At 45.8% G+C, this 21,166-nt stretch overlaps 1 non-coding gene across 1 annotated transcript; it reads left to right on the plus strand.

Moving 5' to 3' along the window:
- Nucleotides 1–20,424: 20,424 nt before the first annotated feature.
- On the plus strand, nt 20,425–20,566 carry LOC130884509 (small nucleolar RNA SNORA67). The gene has a single exon (XR_009058036.1). It is a non-coding gene; the product is annotated as a small nucleolar RNA SNORA67 (small nucleolar RNA).
- The last annotated feature ends 600 nt before the right edge of the window (nt 20,567–21,166 follow it).

Raw genomic sequence — 21,166 nt, forward strand, 5'->3', positions numbered from 1 at the left:
GGGTGGGGGCAGGAAATAAGCTCTAGAGACAAGTGGGTGGCGTGTATGTGACCACAGTCTTCCATCGCAGGGGCTCTGATTTCTGAGGTCAAGTAATGAGAATAGATGATTTCGCAAATGGCAGAGCTGGCCAGAATGCAGTGTTTGATTTTGATTGTATTTTCATCTAAACGAAAACTGCTGTGGGAGTCAAAACTAAAGCCTTTGATTACAGACAGGGCAGCCATGGATAAATATAAATCCCAGCTTTCCAGGCAGCTTTGTGACTGGGATAAGGCACACACAGCACTAACTAGCCTGATTACATAAGATGTGCTTATAATAAGACTTAAACCAGTATGGGCTCCCTCGGAGTCCACTTTATAAAATTGCCCTTTCTTTCCCATCAGCCCTGTAGGAATGGGTGCTTATGCCGATGATTGATTGGCGCAATACTGTTTCCCTACAGTTCCTCATCTCATGCTGTTATACTTCTAAGAGCAAGCTAGCTGCCTCCTAAGCCCAGAACTGCCCATCCTCAAGCAGAGGACAGATAGAGGACTGTTAATAACACACCCTGAAGAGATCTTGCATTGGGTCTTAGGGAGAAGGTTGACTTCTATCAACTCTGTACCTCAGCTGCTCACTCGTCCTGATACAAATGGCCAACGTAAATGTCATGCCCCTACCTAAAATACTTTTCATCCGTAAATGAAATCTATGAATCTGCCTAACCAAATTTCTTCTACCGATTAAGACGACCTGCTCATAAAAGACACAGATTATACAGAAGGTCCTTCTGTGTTCTCCTGTAAGTAGCCTGAGCTATCTCCAACAGAATTAATAAACCTTTTAATTGTGTTATTCATCCCATCATAACTCATAGCTGTATCATGATTATCTTACACAAACCTGACAAATTGCATATGATGAACAAGGGCAGTAGAATGACTAGATGGACAGACGGATGGACAAATGAATTCTTAGCTAGTAGATCTAAGTTACTGAGTTCATCTAATCCAAGTAAAATATGTCCCTGAGTTGAGATATCAGAACCATCTTGAGGAATTTCTAAAATATTTCAGAACTTGAAAAATGCCATAAGGCAAAAGACATTTTTAGAAGTCAGTGTCAAGAGGCTAGGGAGATGCTCAGCAGGTAAGAGCACTTCCTGCCCTTCAGAGGAGCCAGGCTGGCTTCCCAGAGCACACACGGAAGTTCACAACCACCTGCAACTCCAATTTCAGGGATCTGAAGCCATCTTCTGGCTACCACAGCTTCTTTACAGACAATGCACACTCACACACATGCAGGCAAATATACACACAAAATAAAAATAAGTGTGTCATTTTTGAACACAGGTTTTTAATTAAGCAACTAATAGTAAATTTAGGAAATTCTGGACAAATTAGCCTATAACTATAGGTTAGTTGGTTACTACACAACTTAGGAACATTTTTCAAAAATGGCTTGAACAGGATAGACATAGACTTTTTGAATTACAGATGCCCCCAGACTCTCCTGCTCAAGAATTTGACAAAGTTTGCATAATGTCCATGATATAGGAAAAGACTGACAAGAAGACAATATCACCTGGGCACAGGTGAGCTGATTAGATCTTTGTGTAACAAAAAAATCCGATGAATGAATCAAGGTGATAGATCAAGCTGCCATTGCTCCTTGCCTTTACTCTTTAATGGCTGAACAAACTGATGAGTTAAAAACTTACCATCCCATTCATTCATTCAATCGATGACTAGAAGCACTTCCCTTTTCCTCTCTCAGTAGATGGTCAATATGCAGACAATAGTAACAATGCAAGGAGTTCAACCTATGAGTTACTGTAAAGCAGAATCTTCGGCAATAGGCCTAGAAAATGAGATCATTACCAGCCTTGTCGGCAGTGAGCTTTTGGAGACTGTGGTGGGCGACAGAATCAAGTTGAGAATATCTTTGTCCAAAAACTTAAGGGGAAAAAAAATCAAGAGTAGTGTTTTGATTTTTAAATATCCTCGCTGGCAAGAAAATCACGTGCAAACCGATAGAAGAAATGTAATGATAAATGCTGTTAAAATATTGCAGAATTGGCTGGGCCCGTGGTCCAGGAGCCTGCTTAGAGACATAAAAGGCTGGACTTAATCACCAGCACAGAAAAAAAATACATAATAAATGGACTTTATACGTTCTGCAACAAAACAACAGACCTGGCTAGAGGGGTTAGCTGGAAGAAAGACACATCCACAGATTCTCCCTCTTGCCATCCTTACGAGAAATCAGAGTATGCCAGTAGCAGTATGAACCCTACCTAAGCCTCAGCATCACTCTTCATTCAGTGTGCATGGTAGCACCTGCCGTAGAGAATGGTAAAGAGTTGCACAGCAAAAAACAAAATGAGATTGTCCATCGAGGTGTGTGGAACAGCTACTATATCCCTGGGAGAGATCCTGCTACAGAAAGCACTTCATACCACACTCACTACCCAGTGCTCACACAGAAAAAGGCAGCGACCATTGCTGCTTCACCAGGTCGTAATGGTCCTAGTTATCCACCCAGCCTCCGACAACAGAAACTGCGTCTGCTCTTGCAAGCCCTCCAGTAGGAAGGCTAAGCATGGGCTGTGGTAGTCAGCAGTTGTAAAGCCCTTCAGCGAACTCTCTTCTTATCAAGTGTTACTGAGATTTCCGTCGCGAACAAACTCTCAGGATCCCATCTGCTGCTGGACTTGGGAGAATCAGCTATTTTCATCATCGAGTCAGATTAAGCTCGTACTAGCCCCGCTTCCATTGAAATTCCTCCCCTCTGAACTCGTAAGTGTTGTTTGTCTGCAACATGCAACATAGCACTCAATTTTACCGTCTTGGAGTTGACAGGTTGCGTAACAGTGTCTGAAAAAGCCCTGCCTACGAGCATCAGCTCTTTTAGAGTCAGACAGTCATGGGTCCAAAGCTCTAACTGTCTGACCTTGCGAATTTTGTTTAGCATAAATTAAATACAGTACGGCGATGACTTAATGAGAACGTGTACCCCTAAGTGGTAGTGATCAACTGTACCCTCAAAAGTTAGCGTGCCCTTGGCCCTCTGCCAGTTATTAGGAAGGTCTGTGTGTGCGCAGCCAAACTATTCTTTCTACTCCTTGACTGTTTTCTTCCTAGTAGTCTGAAGTCTGCCCTCTGGAGTTGCAAGATCGTTGAAGATAGTAATTATGTCCTGTCATTTATCAACCAGCAGGATTTGAAGTCTTAAAATCAGGCAACTTTCAAGAAACCAGCATAGTGGGTGCCCTTATCTTCCTCTCTGTTCTCTGAATACTCCCAGGGTCTTCATGCATTGCTTTCCTAACGCATTGCATGACCCCCTTGTTATCTTACTCTCTTTCCTCTTAGACACAGTCCTTCAGAGATGACACAGGAAAATTAATTCTATGTGGCCGATGTGGGAAAGGAAGCACGAGAGATGCTTGCTCTGGTAATGTGGCATTGGTTCTCCCACCCCGTGCATCTAAGTGACCTCTGCAATCGTTCTCCCTAGCTCGTGGGATGCTATATACGAGGCCCACTTGTGTATTTCTCCCTCGTGTCTGCAGGCTCTGTTTTCAGCCCTCTTTCTCAACTAGGCGCTTTCACTCCAAGGTGTAAAAACTAAATGAGGACTTATGTCATTGTTAAGCATGTGGCTGATTCTTTTATGAATCTCTAATAGTTCTCAGAGAATTTCACACAATCTCTTTTGATCCCATTTGCACACTCCGAAGTCTTCCCAGATCCATTCCCCCTTTTCTACCCACTCAACTTTGCATCTTGGGGTTTTGTTGGTTTTGTTTCTGTTTGTTAACCCATCAAGACCAGTTTTGCTTCCCACATATTCTGGAGGCTCTCCACTGGAGCATGGTCGACTTACCAGGGTGTGCTCTTAGAGAGAACTCTCTCTCTCCCAATAGCTGTCAATGTCCAGTAACTGCTCAGCTGGGGTGAGACTTCCTGCCGCGCTCCCCTTTCCATGCTTGGATTTGGTCTGGCTTGGGCATGCTGGGGTCTGGTGTGAGCTCTCAGAACTGCTATGAGTTCACACTTGCCCATACTTCCGCTTGCCATGCTGTGTCCAGAGGACAGTTTCCGTATAATCATCCACTGCTTCTGGCTCCTCTGCTCTCTTCACCTACTCTTCTGAAATGATCCCTGAGCTTTGGCAAGAGAAGATGTGATCCAGATGTGCAGCTCAGGGCTGAGCATCCTGCAATTTGTCACTCACCGCGCTCTGGCCAGTTGTGAGTCTTTGCTACTCATCGCCCACTGAAAAACAGAAGTTTCTCTGATGAAGGCTGAAAGATGCACTCGTCTATAGGTATAGTAATAATTTATAAGAAATCAGTTTACTATTATCTCTCTGTAGCAGACTAATAGTCGTAGGGTCTCCCATAGGGCCTATGACCTATCCAGCTATAGGTTCTAGGCCTATAATTGTCCCACGTTTGGGTTTCATCTTGAGAAGTAGGTCTTAGATCCAATCAGAAAGTGGTTGGTTATTCCCATACATGTGCCACTATTGCACCAGGGGACATGTCTTGCCTTGTGTAACTGGTTTTATGCATGTATGTAGCATTATTAAAAGTTAAGAGTTGCATCAATTATATTATTCAGTAATGCCCTTTCTTTTAACTAAATATTACTAGTAAGATCTGTCTGTCAGACCATCTAGTTCAGTGGTTGGCAACCTTCCTAGTGCTTGGGCCTTTTAATACAGTTTCTCATGTTGTGGTGACTCCCAACCATGATATTATTTTCGTTGCTACTTCATAGCTGTAATTTTGCTACTGTTATGAATTGTAGTGTAAATAGCTGATATACAGAATATCTGATATGCGACCCCTGTGGAAGAGTCAATTGACTCACAAAGGGGTCATGACCCACAGTCTAAGAACCACTGATCTACTTCCTTGCTTTTAAATGCTCTGTAGTGTATTCTTGAGATTCCATCTATTGCCCTTTATAAACTCATCTTCTCAATGATGTCACACAGGAGGCTTTTTAATCTCTGTGTGCTGCACAGAGCATTGTGATGAAGACTGCTATTCATATCTCCTTAGTGAAATATCTGACATAAATTGCCTAACTAGTTAAGCTAAAAATCGTACCCAAATGAAAGTAATTTGTTATTTTTTTTTAACTATTAGAAGGGAGAAGGATCCAGACTGATTTTATTTAATAACAATTCCTAGGACCACACAACACCAAGCAATCATGGTCTCAGTCACCAGAAGTGACTGAAGAAACCTTGAAATCAGCATCACCTTGTTGTAGAATTTTAACTACGTAAAGATATGTTTCATTTGTTTCCGCTGCAGAATATTGCTTTAACTACGTGAAGGTGTGTTCCATTTGTTTGTGCTGCATTTGTTTAATTATGCAAAGAGGTGTTAGGTTTGTTTCACCTTGTCTGCTGAAGGCACCTCGTTGGTCTAATGAAGAGCTGAACGGCCAAGAGCGAGGCAGGAGAAAGGATAGACGGGGCTGGCGGGCAGAGAGAATAAGTAGGAAGAGAAATCTAGGTTTATGAGAGAAAAGGAAAAGAAGAGAATGAAGGAGAAAGAGAGGGACACATGCCTGGGGCCAGAAGCCAGGCAGCTGCCAGACAGACAGACACGAGAAGCAGGAAAGTAGGATAGAGAGAAAGAAAGATTTAAAACTCAGAGACAAAACATAGATGAAGAGAAACAGGTTAAGTTATAAGAGTTAGCAAGAAACAAGCCTAAGCTAACGCCAAGCATTTATAACTAATAATAAGTGTTCATGCCATGATTTGGGAGATTGTTGGTGGCCCAAAGGAAAACCTGGTTCATCACCTTTCTCATAATTATAACTAGCAAAGTGATGACCAATGATTGGTTTCTTGGCACTCTCTGAAGTAGATCCAGATCTCAGGACCCTTTGATGTATATATTCTGAAAAATAAATAGCAGAATTATAAGTCTGTGTGATTATACACAGGAGCAGACACAGCAGGAGTAGCACAGGAAAGCTCTTGACATGAGTACTTCTAGCTTCCAAAGATCACCTTGGTGCACAGAGGAAATAGGGCATCCATGGAACATGGAACCTGAGGCGGCATAAGGGAACACCTGGAAAATACAGATGTTTACCTTGTATCTCCTGTGGTGCGGTTAAACAGAAGGAAGTTGGGTGAACCCATTGCTTTAATCTACCACAAAGCAGAGTGGGACTATGGAAATTTGTACATATACAAATTTAAAACTGGCCCCCAAATGCCAGATTGTTCTTGAGAACAGCCATGCATGTCAATCCCCACAGTGGAGGTGTGCCCTCTTCCTGACCCTCATTTCCATATTCACAGGGATACTGCGGTTTGTCCAAGTACTCCCCAACATCACGTGTTAATGACTCAGTTTCTCCAGAGTGATTCTCTTAGGACACGATGTAACCTAAGAGGCGGGCCCAACGAGAGGCTCTTAGGACACCGTCCCCACCATATTTCAGTTTGTTTCCGGGATGATGAAGTGAGCAGCTTTGCTCTGCTAGACGCTTCCACCATGGTGTGATTGCTGGTCAAGTGCAAAGCAATGGGGCCAACTGGTCATAGGGCTTAAACCTCCAAAATGGTGATCCAACGTAAGCGTTTCCTGTTGTAAGTTAATTATCTCTCAGGTTCACTCTAGCAATAGAAATTTAATACAACATAGTACCACCTCGCTTTCTCAATTTTGCCAGCTTAGTCACAGGAAAACTGAAGTCTTGTTTTGCTTTGTGAGATTTTGACATCGTCTTCTGCCCACCAATTCTCCTCCAGACAATATTTCTGTTTCACTCGTGACCGCTGGAATTGACAGCTGTCTCTTAATCCATCTATCTAGAGTATTTTAAAATCTGCATTGCTCCTACTTTTTAGGTTTTTTTTTTTTAACTTTGAAAGGACAGAAACAAGAAACAACTTCTTGTTTGACACGTGGAAAACTGAAAATGAGAGAATATACGTGACTCACTCAAAGGCCCCCCTGCAGCAGCTGGAAGAGGCCTGATTGCAGAAGCATCTGAAACGCTCGGGGGAACATCATCCTCTAGGAACTTGCTGAGTGCTGGGCACCAGATCGAAGCCAGGCTCCTTTCAGTTTAGTAATAATAGGTTCAGAACCGGAACTGTCCCTCTTCTGGCCTTCCATATAAAGCTTAATGAAGAGACTTGTGGCATGCTTAAAATAATTCAAGACCTCCACGGGCATCATTAAAACAATGACTTTGTCACTAGAAGTGGTCTGAGGGAAGATGGCTCGGCAGGTTAAGTCTGTCCATGCAAGCATGTGAATCAAGGTTCAGATGCCTGGAACCCACATAAAGACCACATAGGTGTAGTAATCTGAATGTAATCCCAGTGTGGGGGACTCTCTGGAGCAGACTGGCTAGCCTATGGTAGACAAAACGGCAGGCTCCAACTTAAGCAAGAGACCATACTTCATTATATAAAGTGGGGAGCAATTAAGGAAGACACACATCGATATTCATGTGCACCACACACACACACGTGTGCCCACACACAGGGAAGCATGTATAGATAAACACGCCACACACAGATAACAAGCAAATAAATAAAGAACGGGTTGTTATGGGAAGACAATGCGCTGCGGCTTCCACCGCTGGATACCTGCTCTCACTGCAAGTCTCCACCCACTGGCCTTCACGGCTTCTTCTAGCTTCCTATCAGAGGGCTTTGGATAGCCCGCTCTGCAGAGAGGAAGCACAATGGATACCTCAGTGGTTTCTTTTGACTCCTGTACACATAGACTAGGAGCACAAACCCAGCACACAGCATAGATATGATTGCTTTATGATGGGTGCGTCACAGAGGTGTTAAGGAAACAGGGAAGAAAAAACAAACACAAAAACACCTGGAAGAATCTGGGCAGGTTTGCTGAAGAAGGTTGCTGGAACCACGTCTAGGCAAAGGAGTGCAGTTTGCCATAGGGGACAGGAGCAGGAAAGGTTTTCATAGGAACAGAAAACAGAAGGACAATGATGGAAAGGAGCAGAAAACCTTTCTTCTAGAACCATGGCCCGTCTTCTTTCCATATATAGACAATTAAAAGATGCTTTAAGACAAAGTGAGGTCTCTGATCTTCATTCTGTAGAATATCTTTAAAAACAAACAAAAATAAACCTGGCTTGTTCTTGCTAACCATTCCATAGTACAGCATTGATTAACCAGTGTTTCCTCAAACAGGTGATAAGGTTTCTCCTTGGCTTTTGTTTGAGATGCAGAGCCTCTGTGTGCTGTTTATTCGGTGGATCTGGGAGGAAACCAGAAACTCACCTTTTAATAGGGACCCCCAGGAGAGTCTCATCTTTAGAAAAGTCTGGCAAAGGCAGGGCTAGTTCAGAGCCTGAGTCTTACCCTCCTCCCAAGTCCTATGCAGAGGAGGTAGATTCCAGCCCCTGACTGGTCTGCTGGTCAGTTAACTATTAAACCCTGTGAGCGGCCACCCTGGGTTATTCAAGGAGACCTTTCCTAAGAGAATGTGACTTTACAGACTGCCGCTCCGGGTCCCTCCTCTGTATTCCCATCTGCCGCCTCAATCCAGAAAGGAGGCTCATTTTCTCTGTGTTAGAGATTCAGAAACCAAAGAACGAGCAGTTTGGGAAAGTTGTAGACAACTCGTTTGTAAATAGCAGGATTGGAATTTGAATCAAACACTGGAATCCAAACACTTGCCATCCCCTTGGCTTCTGGGAAGGTATCCTAGAGTTTGTCCTTACAGAATGAGCCTGTACACGATCTAGCTGTGGTGGACTTCTGCAAGCGGCTGCCCAGGAGTTTCCCGGTTTTACAATGACCTTGCACTGACCTCCAGTACCCCCACCCCACCTGCTTCACCCTAAGCTGCCATCCTGTTTGTGTCTTGCCACTCTGTTGCAATTTTCCACCCAGATTATTTGTAGCTATAACAAGCAAGGCCACGCCAACCTCTGGCATTAAAAGAAGCTTGAGCCTTCATTCCTGAGGTAATGAGACCATTTTTTCCAGGTTCCTTCCTCCAAAGTTCATGAACTTCATAAAAAATAAAATAAGGCCAGCTCTATTACAGTCCCAGATCAGTGCAGCAGGAAGCCAGGGCTGATTGGGGAAAGGCAGTGCTTGGAGGAAGAAGGTAGGTGAGAGTTGTGCCTTTACCTTCCACCCTTAGGAGACCGGGGCAGAGGTCAAGCTTCCTAGGTACCGGCTCCCAGGAGACCATCAATAAGATCACAGGAGCAGGGTGGACCTTGATAAAAAGCCATTTACATTTCCTCGCTGACTTGGAAAAGCCCACAGCTGGCTCCTCAAAGTACTGCGGAATTCAAATCCACCCAACTCCTCTGCGCCCCCAGCATCCTGAATGGATCAGAAGATCTGGAGATGAGGGGAGACAGGCAGTGCTGCTTCGGCTTCCTCCGTCTCTTGCTTCTTGATGCCAAGTTCACTGTCAGTTTTTCTGTAGTGGCCCCGTGAACAGAACCACAGTGGTTCTCGTCCCCATTCGAATGATTCCTCCTTGGAGACACTCAAAGTCCATTATTCAACCCGAGCACCCCAACGCTTGGTAGATGAAAGTCTCATTTAAAAAAATACGTTCATTGCCAAGAGCATACTGGCTAATTCAGCAGGACTTTACAGGGAAGGGCACAGAAGGACTCGACTACAAATATAACAGGGGCAGGTAGGTAGGGATTATATCTGAGGAGCAAAGCGAGACTTGGTAACTGGAAAGTTACTAAGAATAAACACTGTAAGTGAAGGCGAGTCTGGCTAAATGAGTATTCTGTGTAGCCAGATATTAACTGGGGGTCTGGGCAGAGAGAGACGTTGGTAAGATGTTGAAAGGTGATCAGATGGTAGTTCTTATGAAACTGACTCAGCAAGATTCCTGCCAAGACTGGATTTACATGGAGGTATATGGAGAGGCTGAAAAGGAAGTTAAAGAGCCTGGCTGAAGATCAGCCATGCGAAGACTCCGTCAGACCTCACTGGATTTTCCACAGACAGTGTTTCCCGCCGTTTTCCTTCTTGACCTCAGGACTCTTCCCGGCTTCCTTGCACAGGCTGTGTCTTCTCTCCTTCCACACGCAGCCCATGTGGTCCTCTCTCCAAGCTGCAGAACTTCAGCTTTCCACTACTTCTCTACTTTGGTGGCCACACCGTTGAGATAAAAAAAAAAAAAAAAAAAAAAAGCAAAATGAAAAAGCACTTAGCTGTCTGTCTTAGCTTCGGTCTACTTCTCAAGGTCAGAATGAGGATCACTTACCAGAAGAATCAGAACCCCCTAGCGAGCTGTGTACACACCTGGGTATTCTGTAGACATCATTACCAACCAAGCCCATGTTTGCCACCAAGCAAGCCTGCGTTGGAGTCCTAGCGATGCCTGTCATTGCCGTGTGCCCCAAGACAAGGCTGTCATCTGTGAAAGAAAGGCAGGGAAATAGCAAACACTTCTGGTTATAGAGAAGATTTAGAAACAAACATGTCAACAACCCATTAGAGGCCTTGTGCTCTCCCTAAATTAAAATGACATGTCTGGGCTGCAGGTCCACCACTTGTTGTGCGCAGTCTAGGTGGTGTGGAATCAGAAGCCTCGCACGGTGGAATTGGAGGAGCGCACCCGATGACAGGTTTAAGACCTGCTAGGCTTCCCCAAAACCTGCGCAATTGCCTCCTAATTCGCAGCTAAGACCACTGAGAAGATTGCAGAGACACTCAGGAAATAGCAATCAGGGGCTCCCAAAGCCTGGGAGGTTTGGTGCGAGGGAGAGACAGCGTGTAGAAGGCCTGAGCTCAGTGCTTCCAGGCCCTAGGACCCCACCCCAGATGTAGTGGGCAATGCCTATGCAAGTGTGCTGCATTTCCTATGAACGGAGCCAGGAGGCCAGGAAAACAATGTCCTCATTGATGGGGAAAGGTCGCCGGAATTCCAAGGACACTTGAAGCCTTTCACTGGGCTGAGCAGAGATGCCTAATATTAATCCTACGTAATACGAGTCCCTGACAACCCTCTCTCTAAAGTGCCTGCTGGCGGCTCAATTGGCCATTCACTGGGACTCAGTGCATCCATAAGGAAGTGCTTCAGAGGGGAGTAAGCGCTCCAGCCCCCGGCTCCCTCCACCCTGCCCCTCACTCCGACCCAAAGGTCTCCTGAACTGTATTATATATTAGCACAGATCATTATGAACCTGGGGAAAAGTGCTTTGCTCCACTGAAGGCTTAAGGGTTTTGAGCAGCCCCAGTCTAAGCCCGAAGAAATCCTTCTTTATGTATCGGTCATGGAGAGCAGAATGTTGTAACGATCAGCACAGGCTATTTCTGCTGCTCTACCTGATGGTGCTTCTGGCCTGGACATGGACTGCCTGCCCCTTTCACATCCACTTTAGAATGGTCCTCTGATGTCTGCTCATGTATTCAGCAAATGCCAAAATATTACAGGCCCATTTCTCTTCCAGGTGCTGCAATGGGGGATAAAAAGATAGAGCCATTCTTACCCTCCTTGTACAGCTAATAGACTGAGAAAGCCAAACTGTGACCTAACTCCTTACCTCTAAGAGTAAGGAATGCTTTTCTGGGGGGGCGATGGGTACTCTAGGAAAAGCGTAGGCAGCCTTGTCACCTGCCAGGAGAATCTGAAGCAGTTCTTTGGCGACACTGGCTTTTCTGCTGAGATTGGATAAAAGGCTAAGAGGTAGAGCAGGGAGAAGTGACAGTGACATTTCTGTCGAGATTGCATAAAAGGCTAAGAGGTAGAGTGGAGGGGGAAGGAACTTGAGAGGATCTCACTCAAAATGGGCCCGAAAGGGAGTAGGGGAAGGGGAGAAAGAGTTGACCTAGCAGCTGGTTAGAGATTTGAGAGCTACTACTCCCACTCCCCCACCTTCTACACGCGTGATTTTCAGACCCTGCTCAACTTTGTGATAGGCTATCTGCAGGACTCAGGGAGGGGGCTGCCCCCTTGCTAGCTGTGGGAGTCCCAGTGGAGGCAAAGCTTCCCAAGGGCCCTCTTGTCGAGAACGGAATCCACACCAACTCACTCACCAGTTTGGTGATTCTGATCAAAGGAGCCGCACTGAATTGGGAAGAATGGCGGTCCTGCCTGTGGTCTCTGCTGGCAGCCCAGTGGTACCACACAGATAACGCGGTCAAGGGAAGCAGAATCGGGCCACCTCTTTCTTTATCCTCACCCTCAGAGAAGTCATCTTCAAACCATCAGAATGAGTGAGCCCCCTTGTTTCTCAGCGTTCGCATCCCTGGCTTGGGTCAGCTCTCCCATCCCAGAAGTAAGAATTGCTTCACATTGAGTTTGGAGAGAGCACGGCAAGTGAGAGCAGCGGAGAAGGAAAGGCTTTGAGCCAACAGTGTGTGCATTTCTGAAAGGGAGAACCAGGTAGAAGTCGGTGGAAGTCTTGACGCTGAGAACAAGTAAGAAAGCAGATTCAGTGATCGGAGAGGAAGCTGCAGATGGCTGCATCGGCGTGGCCAGAGCTCCTCACCACAGACTGGTCACTACCCCGCAGCAGTCTGTTTAGAAAGTCACGCGCATGGGGAGCTGGGTGAATTCCTGGGATCCGACAGAATATGCACCAACTTTCTTTGGCAATACTTAATGCGTGCAAATGGTGTGTCTTCAGAGGTGAAGGATTAGATGTCACAAGAGTACAGAGGAGGGTTTCTTCCTGTCCCAGCCTGTGGCAATTCTGAAAGGCTTCGTCCATTTGGAGCCAAGAATGAGGTTCGAATGCGCTATAGTTTGTGCCTAGAATGTACCAGAAAGGCCATAGGAAAGGTTTAGTCCCCATGATGGTGGAGTGAGAGATGACAGAACTCTGAGAGGCGGGGCCTAGTGAGGACTTCGGTACCGGGGTATCTCCCCCAAAGCTCTGCAGAACCCAGGCCCTTCCACATTCTTTTTTGCTCCTTGACCATGAAGAGAGAAATTTTTCTGTGCTGTGTGTTCCTGTCACGATGGTGCTGCCTCACTGTAGACTGTAGGCCAACCGACTGGGACCCAAAAGGCCGTGATTGGGAGGGAGAACAAAATTCTCTGCATTTGAGAACCTGGTGTCAGCTCTGGAGCCAATACCTGGGGCCAAATCAGGCCATGCTGCTGCGCTGTGTGAGTCGGGCAAAGATGCCTGCCTTGCTGAACTTTATTCCCATCTATAGCATGAGACCAGTGGCGGTGCTTGTGCTAACAGGCTTGTAGTGTGTTTATCATGCAAAGTGCTTAGGACAGCACCTGTATGTGGCACATGCTCTATATAAGATAAAGATAAATATTAACCATGATTAGGGGAGTACTTCTTTTCATATAGATAAAATGTTACAAAAATTGCTTTTCTGTGACCTCTTTCCCCTCCACACATTCTCTCCCCTATTCCTAGCAGGTTGCATTAACACCTTTGTTACCATTAACATTGGGCCAGATATGACACACTTCCTGACTAAGGTCCGTTCTTTGTATTGTGTTCTCTGTCGATTTTGACAACTGTGTATGGGACGTCAGTCATTGCGGTGGCATCTAGAACAGCTTTACTGTCCCTTACTCCAGCCTCTTATCCCCTCCCACCCCACCACAGCCGGCTGCTGGTGTTTTTACTGTCCTTATTGTGTGTCTACCATGGCGTATGTCATAGTGAGAAGCATACGGCCTGGCATGCAGCCTTGCAGATTAGCTTCTTTGGCTTAGCACTGTATTAACGATGCACCCCACTCCTGTCTCTCATTGCTTAAGTTTTTAATGAGGGGTAGGCATCGCCCTGCAAAGGTTGGGCTGGGATTCTCTAAGGAAGCTGAACGAAGACTCTTGGGGCCCTTCGTTCTGGTGCTTTGGAGAGTCTGCACCTTTGCCTTTCAAACTCGATTTCATCCTCCAGAAAAAGTCCCACCAGTAAGACACCTGGCCTCTAATTGTGACCCTTTTAAAATGCAAGTACTCCAAGTTCACAATAGGTATCCCAGGTCTGGATCCAGAGCATTTTCTGGGGGGAGCAAGCCTAAAGGGCAACTGTCCCCAAGCTCCTGGTTGTGAGATGGAGATTTAGAGAGCTGAAATCTGAAGGGTACGTTCAGAAACAATGACAGGACATTCCTCTCCCATGTCATTAGGCTGCAGGTTCAAATAGAGTAATGACCATAGGAAAAACAAGCCACAAAAGTTAAAACAAGGATTTCAACAAAAGATCTCGTCTATTTCACCTATGAGCATTCACGGTTTGGCCATATTTTATTTTTAATGATAACCTTTACCAATACTAGCAGTTAAAGACCATCAGAACTTTCATTTACCACCATGTATTTACGGAGCACCTAAGATATGTAGAATAACATGCAAGTGAAAAAGTCGTATGATCCCAATAGAAAGCAGACACGAGTCACTGCCCGCGTAACCGAGGAAGGCTTCTCGAAGCAATGACATTTGATCATGGGGGAGAGGAGATGACATATGTGGAGACATGACACATTATAGTGGAGCTGGGATGGTGGAAACGGGACTTTGTTCTAGAAAGAGTGAACAGCTCTGCCTGACTCAGAAGAAGCCGTCCTTTAGAATGGAAGAGGGGGCTGGACACTCCCGGTTCTGTGAAGTTTCAAACCTGGGACAAATGGCTGACGTGCCTATGTAACAAATCAAAGCAGACCTGGCCTCCAGGTTCTCCCAGCATCCTTCAGTCCCTACCTGTTCTAAGGTATGACTGGCAAACTCCACCCTCTCCCCTGAACTCGACAACCCAGAGTCTGGGCTGCCCTTCTTCTAGAGGCTCTTCCATATATAATTCAGACATTTTGGTTACCCAGTCTTTTTGTACCTGTGGCCTCCTGGCTGCTGCTCCTGGTTTCCTCTCTCCTCTTTCCCTTCTACCTTCCCCTCCTCCTCTCCCCACAGGGCCCAGCTCAGTCTGGTCACTTCTATTCTGGACTCTCCCAGATGTCCCTGCCTCCACCTCCACTCCTCCTTTTATCTACAACAAACTCCTCCACCATACCTAGAAGCAATCATGTCCTTCCTTTCCTTTTTCCTTCCTTTCTTTTATTTTTTCTTTCTTTTTTTTTTTTTCATTCAAGTTCTATGGCCAGGAACATAGTCTGCAAGAACATAGGGCTGGTCACTTAACAGGATGGACTTCAGTTGGCCACTCTTCCCAGGCCCAGCCTTTCCTGTAGCACAGCTCCCTGCACCCTTATCCAAAATCCCTGTGGTTAGTTCTTAGAGCATTCAAGGACTTCCTGCTTCCTCCCCAAGTCCTTGGCCGCTGCTATCTTCATTGTCTCCCCCTTAAGAAACAAGTTCACTCTCAGTCCTGAAGGTCAGACAATAGAATTCTTGTGTGAGGTCCTTCTCTGGCAGGGGACAACAAGGCAACCTTGCTGCAGCCTGAGGAGGAGAGGGCAGGGCAGATTTTCCTTCCTGGAAATCCAGATAGCCTGAACACTGCCTCCCCACCCTGCTGCCCTGCTCACTGCCCTGTACCACCTCGTCCCTTCCTCTGCTTACCCAGCAGCTACTCCACAGCCCCAACAGACAATACGGACCTTGACTTTTCACATTAAGACCCAGACTCTTGGGTGGTGCAGCTTCCCCATGTTTTCCGAATCGAGGAAGGCTCAGCTCTGCAGAGACTCCATTCAGAGTCAACCCAGTCAACAAACAGGTTCCCGTCTGCAGAGTCAGGAGCATTATTTGCAGTCTCGGGATGTCAATGGCTGTTTGGACTGACCCACCAGTTCTTTTAATATATCATGTGACTGTGAGCGCGCGCACACACACACACACACCAGCAAGCATGTACGTGCAAGTGGGGGCACTTGGCCCTCTTATGACCTATGCTCACGCCATTACCCACCCATTACTCATCTTTCCTGACCTCCCACACCTCCATGAATTCTCACACCGCCACTGACCCCAGTACTACAACGGCACCTATGGCAGAAAGAAAAGACAGACAACTTTAAACCGGAGCAGACTCAAATGACAGCTCTAGCAACTGTCGTGTCACTCCGTGTAAAACACGACTCTCTCCTCTTTTTCCCACCCCACACCCAAAGGCTGAAAGAATTACATTGCAGATTGACAGCTACAGCCCCGAAGTAACAGGACAGTGGCTGCGACAGAGCGTCATCTCAGGGTGTTTCTTGGGTCTTTTGTTAACAAATCAAATTCAACTGCATTCCAGCAAGTATGGAGCCGGACTGCCCATCAAGACCATGGAGAGACGGCAAAAGGAGCAGGGGCTCCTGCCTGTATCCTTAGAAGACATTTTATTACAAAGAACTGAAATCCCAACTCCAGCTGGTTTCAGTGGAAAGATAAAGAGAATATTGGCTTGACAAAACCTAATCACTACACCTCTCTAAATCTATTCTCCCGCCCTTCTTTTTATTAGTAAATCTCTCCATGTAACCCAAATGTAAGAGTCGTGTCTTCCGTGCACACTGCAGACTGGATTGCCCAATCTTCTCACATCTAGGAATGGCTGTACAATAGAACAGAAACAAAGCAGATGAAGACGATCTCAGGCCACTTTCTTTGAACCTAGATAGGGAAGCCACGTGTTTCATACGGTAAACTCCTGCAGTGTTGGGTGAGGTCAAATGCAAATCTGTTTGATCGTCCCTTTGTTGAGGAGCCTGTGACAGGAGACTAGCTAGTCTTCAACTCATTTCAGGTGGGATCTCGTTCTCCACAATGCCCATAAGACTCCAGTTCCCTTCATGGCCCTCTTTGATGGTGCCCATCTTCCTCTAAGACTCTAACTGTGCCCCTTCCCACCTGGTCCTTGGATCCCCAGTCAGCTCTCACCCCATCCCCCAAACAATTTCAGGAGCAGTAACAAAGTTTTCTGCAGCAGGTGACATCTCAAATCACTGCACTCCTCGTAGAGTGAGCTGTTACTTCTATTACCGTTGGAAATTACCACTAACGAGAATGAGGTAGCAAGTGCATCTGAAAGGGGGGGCATTTGTTTGGTTTCTTCTTCGAATGTCTCATTTAGTTTGAGCCATTTAATTGCAATTCGTGCTCTAATACCCAAAGTTTGTTCTTCTGGGGCCATTTCGGGATCTTTTATGAGAGGCAGGAACCTGCTTCACAATGTCCCATCAAGACGCACAATGGAGTAAGACAGATCCCCAGAATGAAACTGAGTCCCGCTAGGAAGTAGGAATCAATACTGGGAAGCTAAACAATGGCAGATATCTATCTACTTCAGCCAAAAATGTTGTCCCCTGACTGACAGGGCTGAGATTAAAGAGGTAAGCAAGCTGTCTAAGGTATAAAATTTAAGGAGACAGGGTCTCATATGCTGACCCTTTACTTAAGGGATCCTGAGAGAATCCTTCAATTTTGCTCTCTGTGTGACCACTTTGCCTTTCCCTAATCCTAACCTTTGACCAGAAGCCTATTTGTCATCCCTGCGCGAAGCAGGACAGTCCACAGACTTTGGAAGTCCAGCATGATTAAGACTGAACCAATTACCTTCCTCTCCCCAGTCTCATCATTTTATGCTTCCTGACACAGTGACTGCTCAGGCCAGAATCCTGGAATCGTCTTTGGCACTGCCCTCCTCTCCCTCTGGGACCAAGCAGCATCCACTGCATATCACCTAGACATTATGCCACCAGCATCTTTCCCTTGACATCAGCATGCGACCTGTCTTCTGATTTCCTGTCCTCTGTTTTGTCCTTAACACAGTCAGAATAATTTTTCCAAGCGTGATTTACAGCACAGTCCTCCACAATGAGCCCACTGACATGAGGCCTTCATTATCACAACCAGGCCTTCTATGCTACACCCCAGCTATAGAGATATTCTCTTCCACACTCCAGCTACGGAGATCTTCTATGCCACACTCTGACTATAATGATCTTCTCTGCCACACCCCAGCTACAGAGACTTTCTCTGCCACACTCTGGCTATAGTGCTCATCTCATGGTTACTCAGCTCCTCCGTGCTTCCAGGCCTTCTCAACACGCTTTTCCCACACCCATAGCCAATTTATTCTTCAGGTAACAATTCCTCAAAGAAGAGCTCACAGCTCACGTACCCACAACACAGAATTATACTTTTACAACACTTCGCATTGACGGGAAACATGGCTCATCAGACACAAGCATTTGTTGTGCAAGCATGGGGGCCTGAGTTCAAATCCCCAGCTCCCATGTAAAGAGCCAGGCATGGCCACAAGCCCTTCTATAACTCCAGAGCTCAGGTTGGGAGAAATAAGTTCCCTGGGCCTTACTAGTCACCAGCCTAGCTTCAGCTTTGTTGAGAGACCCTGACTCAAAATAATAAGACATTGAGTGATGGAGTGGGACACCCTATACAAGGAAGGAAGAAGGGGAGGGAAAAGGAGGGGAGTGAGAGGAGGAGAGGGGAGGGAAGGGAAGGGGAAGGGAAGGGGGAAAATAAGGGGAGGGGAGGGAAGGGAAGGGAAGGGAAGGGAAGGGAAGGGAAGGGAAGGGAAGGGAAGGGAAGGGAAGGGAAGGGAAGGGAAGGGAAGGAAAGGGGGAAGGGAAAAGAAGGGAAGGGAAGGAGTTTTTCCAGTCTCAGGACCTCTTCCAGCCACACTACTGTTCAGTCTTCCCCGAATGCCCCTTCCTCCTTCCCATCTTTGGCTGTGCTGTTCATCTATTCACCAAGCACTTGCTCAGCTCCTCTCTCACCTGGATCTGGTTAAGGAAGGAGAGACTTGGCTTTACTCCTCAGACACAGTCTAGTATTACCTACGCCAGTTACTGACATGAGCTAGTAATGGAGAGAAAGACATGGAAGGAGCGTTGTTTGTGAGCACAGTAGCAGAAGATACTGATACGGCTCTGGAATTGGAGAAGGCTTCCTGCAAGCAATGACTTATGTCTTTCCTTTAGAGGAGAAAGCCCTGCTGAGCATTCAGGAATGAGATTGTGAAGCCCTCTACAGCTCTCCCAATGAGACCATCATTCCCTCATCTAAGATCTGTAGCTGCTTTACTGTAGAAACCAACAGTTCCAGGGAAAACAATCACCATCTCCCACCAGCCTATGGTCAGTCTCCCTGCAAACTGGCAACTCCTGGATCTCAGATACCTCTTATTTATTTTTATGGCTCCAAGGTTGTGTTAGATACAGGAGGACGCTAGGGAAGCTTGAGCGAATTCCAATGTAAATCTACTCCAGAATTCAGGATATTTTATTTTTAAGTGTGGGCTGGGAATGGTGACTCACACTTGTAATCCCAGTATTCCAAGGCTGAGGTAGGAGGATGCCCCTGAGTGCAAGGTCAATCTGAAGTACAGAGTAAGGTCAAGGCCAGCCTGAGCTACAGAGTGACCCTGTCTCAAAATAACTGAGGTTCTAGACATTTGAGGTTGATGAGCACACCCACCTATTACTCCCAGCTCCCAGTCCAGCTGAGGTTAGTGCAATACCCAACCTTCATCGGAGACGCTTCAACTGCAGTAGGCAGCAGTTAAGTCAGAAACTCATAACCGGTCAAAGTGCTGAGAGTAGTGATGGTGGGGTGCTCAGCCTTAAGCGAGACAGTTATTTCACCCCCTTCAGGGCCCAGGAAACACCACAAAAGACGAGGCAGAAAGAACCAAAGAGCCAGCGATGGCAAGAAGTGGAACAAAAAGAGCCTTTTGGCCATGACAGTCATTGCGTCCCTGGAGTCACTGCAGCTGTGGTAAAATGTGCAAAACCTGTGCAAGATTAAGCCTGTCAACACCTCACCATGGCTGGCAGAGATTCCCTGAATCCTAACCTCTCCCTTATGGTTTATTGGCAATTGCCAGTTGCTGGAGGGGAAAGGTGTCATTTTCCTGAGTGCTGTAGCTGTTAAGTTGTCTTTGCTCCGGTAAATAGTCTCTCAGCCTCACTCAGGCAAGAAACTCTAAACCCAGTGAGTCAGAAACAAAAAGAAGACATCAAAGCAGGAGGGGGATTGCTGAGAAGTGTTTCAGTGGGAGAGGGAAGGGGACGAAAGGGAGAAATAGAGGTGAAAATGATGACAATTAGCTCTCCAAGTGTATAAAACTGTCAAACAAGAAAATTTTAACTGAGATCTTGTCTCAAAAGAAAGAAAGGAAGAAAGAATGAAAGAAAGAAAGAAAGAAAGAAAGAAAGAAAGAAAGAAAGAAAGAAAAGAAAAGAAAAGAAAAAACTATCACAGAGAAAAATGGGCACTTATTTCACAATTAGCAGCACAAATATGTTCTTGCTTCTGCTGTGGGATAATGCTTTTGTACACTGTAAAGATTTGTCACTCATATTGGTTTAATAAAACACTGATTGGCCAGTAGCCTGGCAGGAAATATAGGCAGGGTGATTAAACTAGGAGAATTCTGGGAAGAGGAAAGGCAGAGACACAGTCACCAATCAGATGCAGAGGAAGCTAAGCATGGATAAGAATTATAGGTTAATTTAAGTAGCAAGAGCTAGTAAGTAGTCCAAGGTGAGTCTCTCTCAAAGGGACTGACTAGTGCCCCTTTCAGGAACATAGCAATTTGGAAGGAAGTCTGGCATGCGTGAGGTCTCTGGAGAACAAGGAATGCTTTTTGCCTTTGCCTGCCTTTGGCTGCTTACATGTTAAAAAAAAGAGCTAGTTAGTAATAAGCCTGAGCAGTAAACTAAACAGTTTGTAATTAATATAAGCCTCTGTGTGTTTATTGCGGGACCAGGCAAGACAGAAACTTCCATCTACAGGTTCTTTCTGGGTTGTTGTTGTTGTTTTTCCTAAAACAAACAAAAAACCTCTTCTAGTTAGCTTGCATATATTTGTTATACTATTACTAAAAAATAAAATTAGTAAAAAAAATGAAAATTCTAGAGCTGCCACTGATAATAAAAGGCCTTCTCTTGGTTTTAAGAGGCACATCTTAAAGTGTGCAAAGTCTGGATGTCACAGTGACTGAAGCAGTGTGGTTTCTCACTTTGAATTCACCTTTTTATGATATGGTCTACCTCGGTGGGCAGCAACACTTAAGGGCTGGCAGGTGGATTTCCAAATACCGAAATAGGAGTAGAGAGAACTCGGTGAAATGCCATCTCTCAGACATAAGCACACCTATTCCCCTTTCTCCTCTCAAAGTGGCTGATAATGAAATGGGACCAGAACGAAACCTCCTGTGATTTGGTATCACTCTGTGTGAAAAAAAAAAGTGCCTTGGTCCTTCCCGTTTCAGTTTCC

The sequence above is a fragment of the Chionomys nivalis genome, chromosome 11, assembly GCF_950005125.1.
Source record: "Chionomys nivalis chromosome 11, mChiNiv1.1, whole genome shotgun sequence".
In the NCBI taxonomy this organism is placed as follows: Eukaryota; Metazoa; Chordata; class Mammalia; order Rodentia; family Cricetidae; genus Chionomys; species Chionomys nivalis.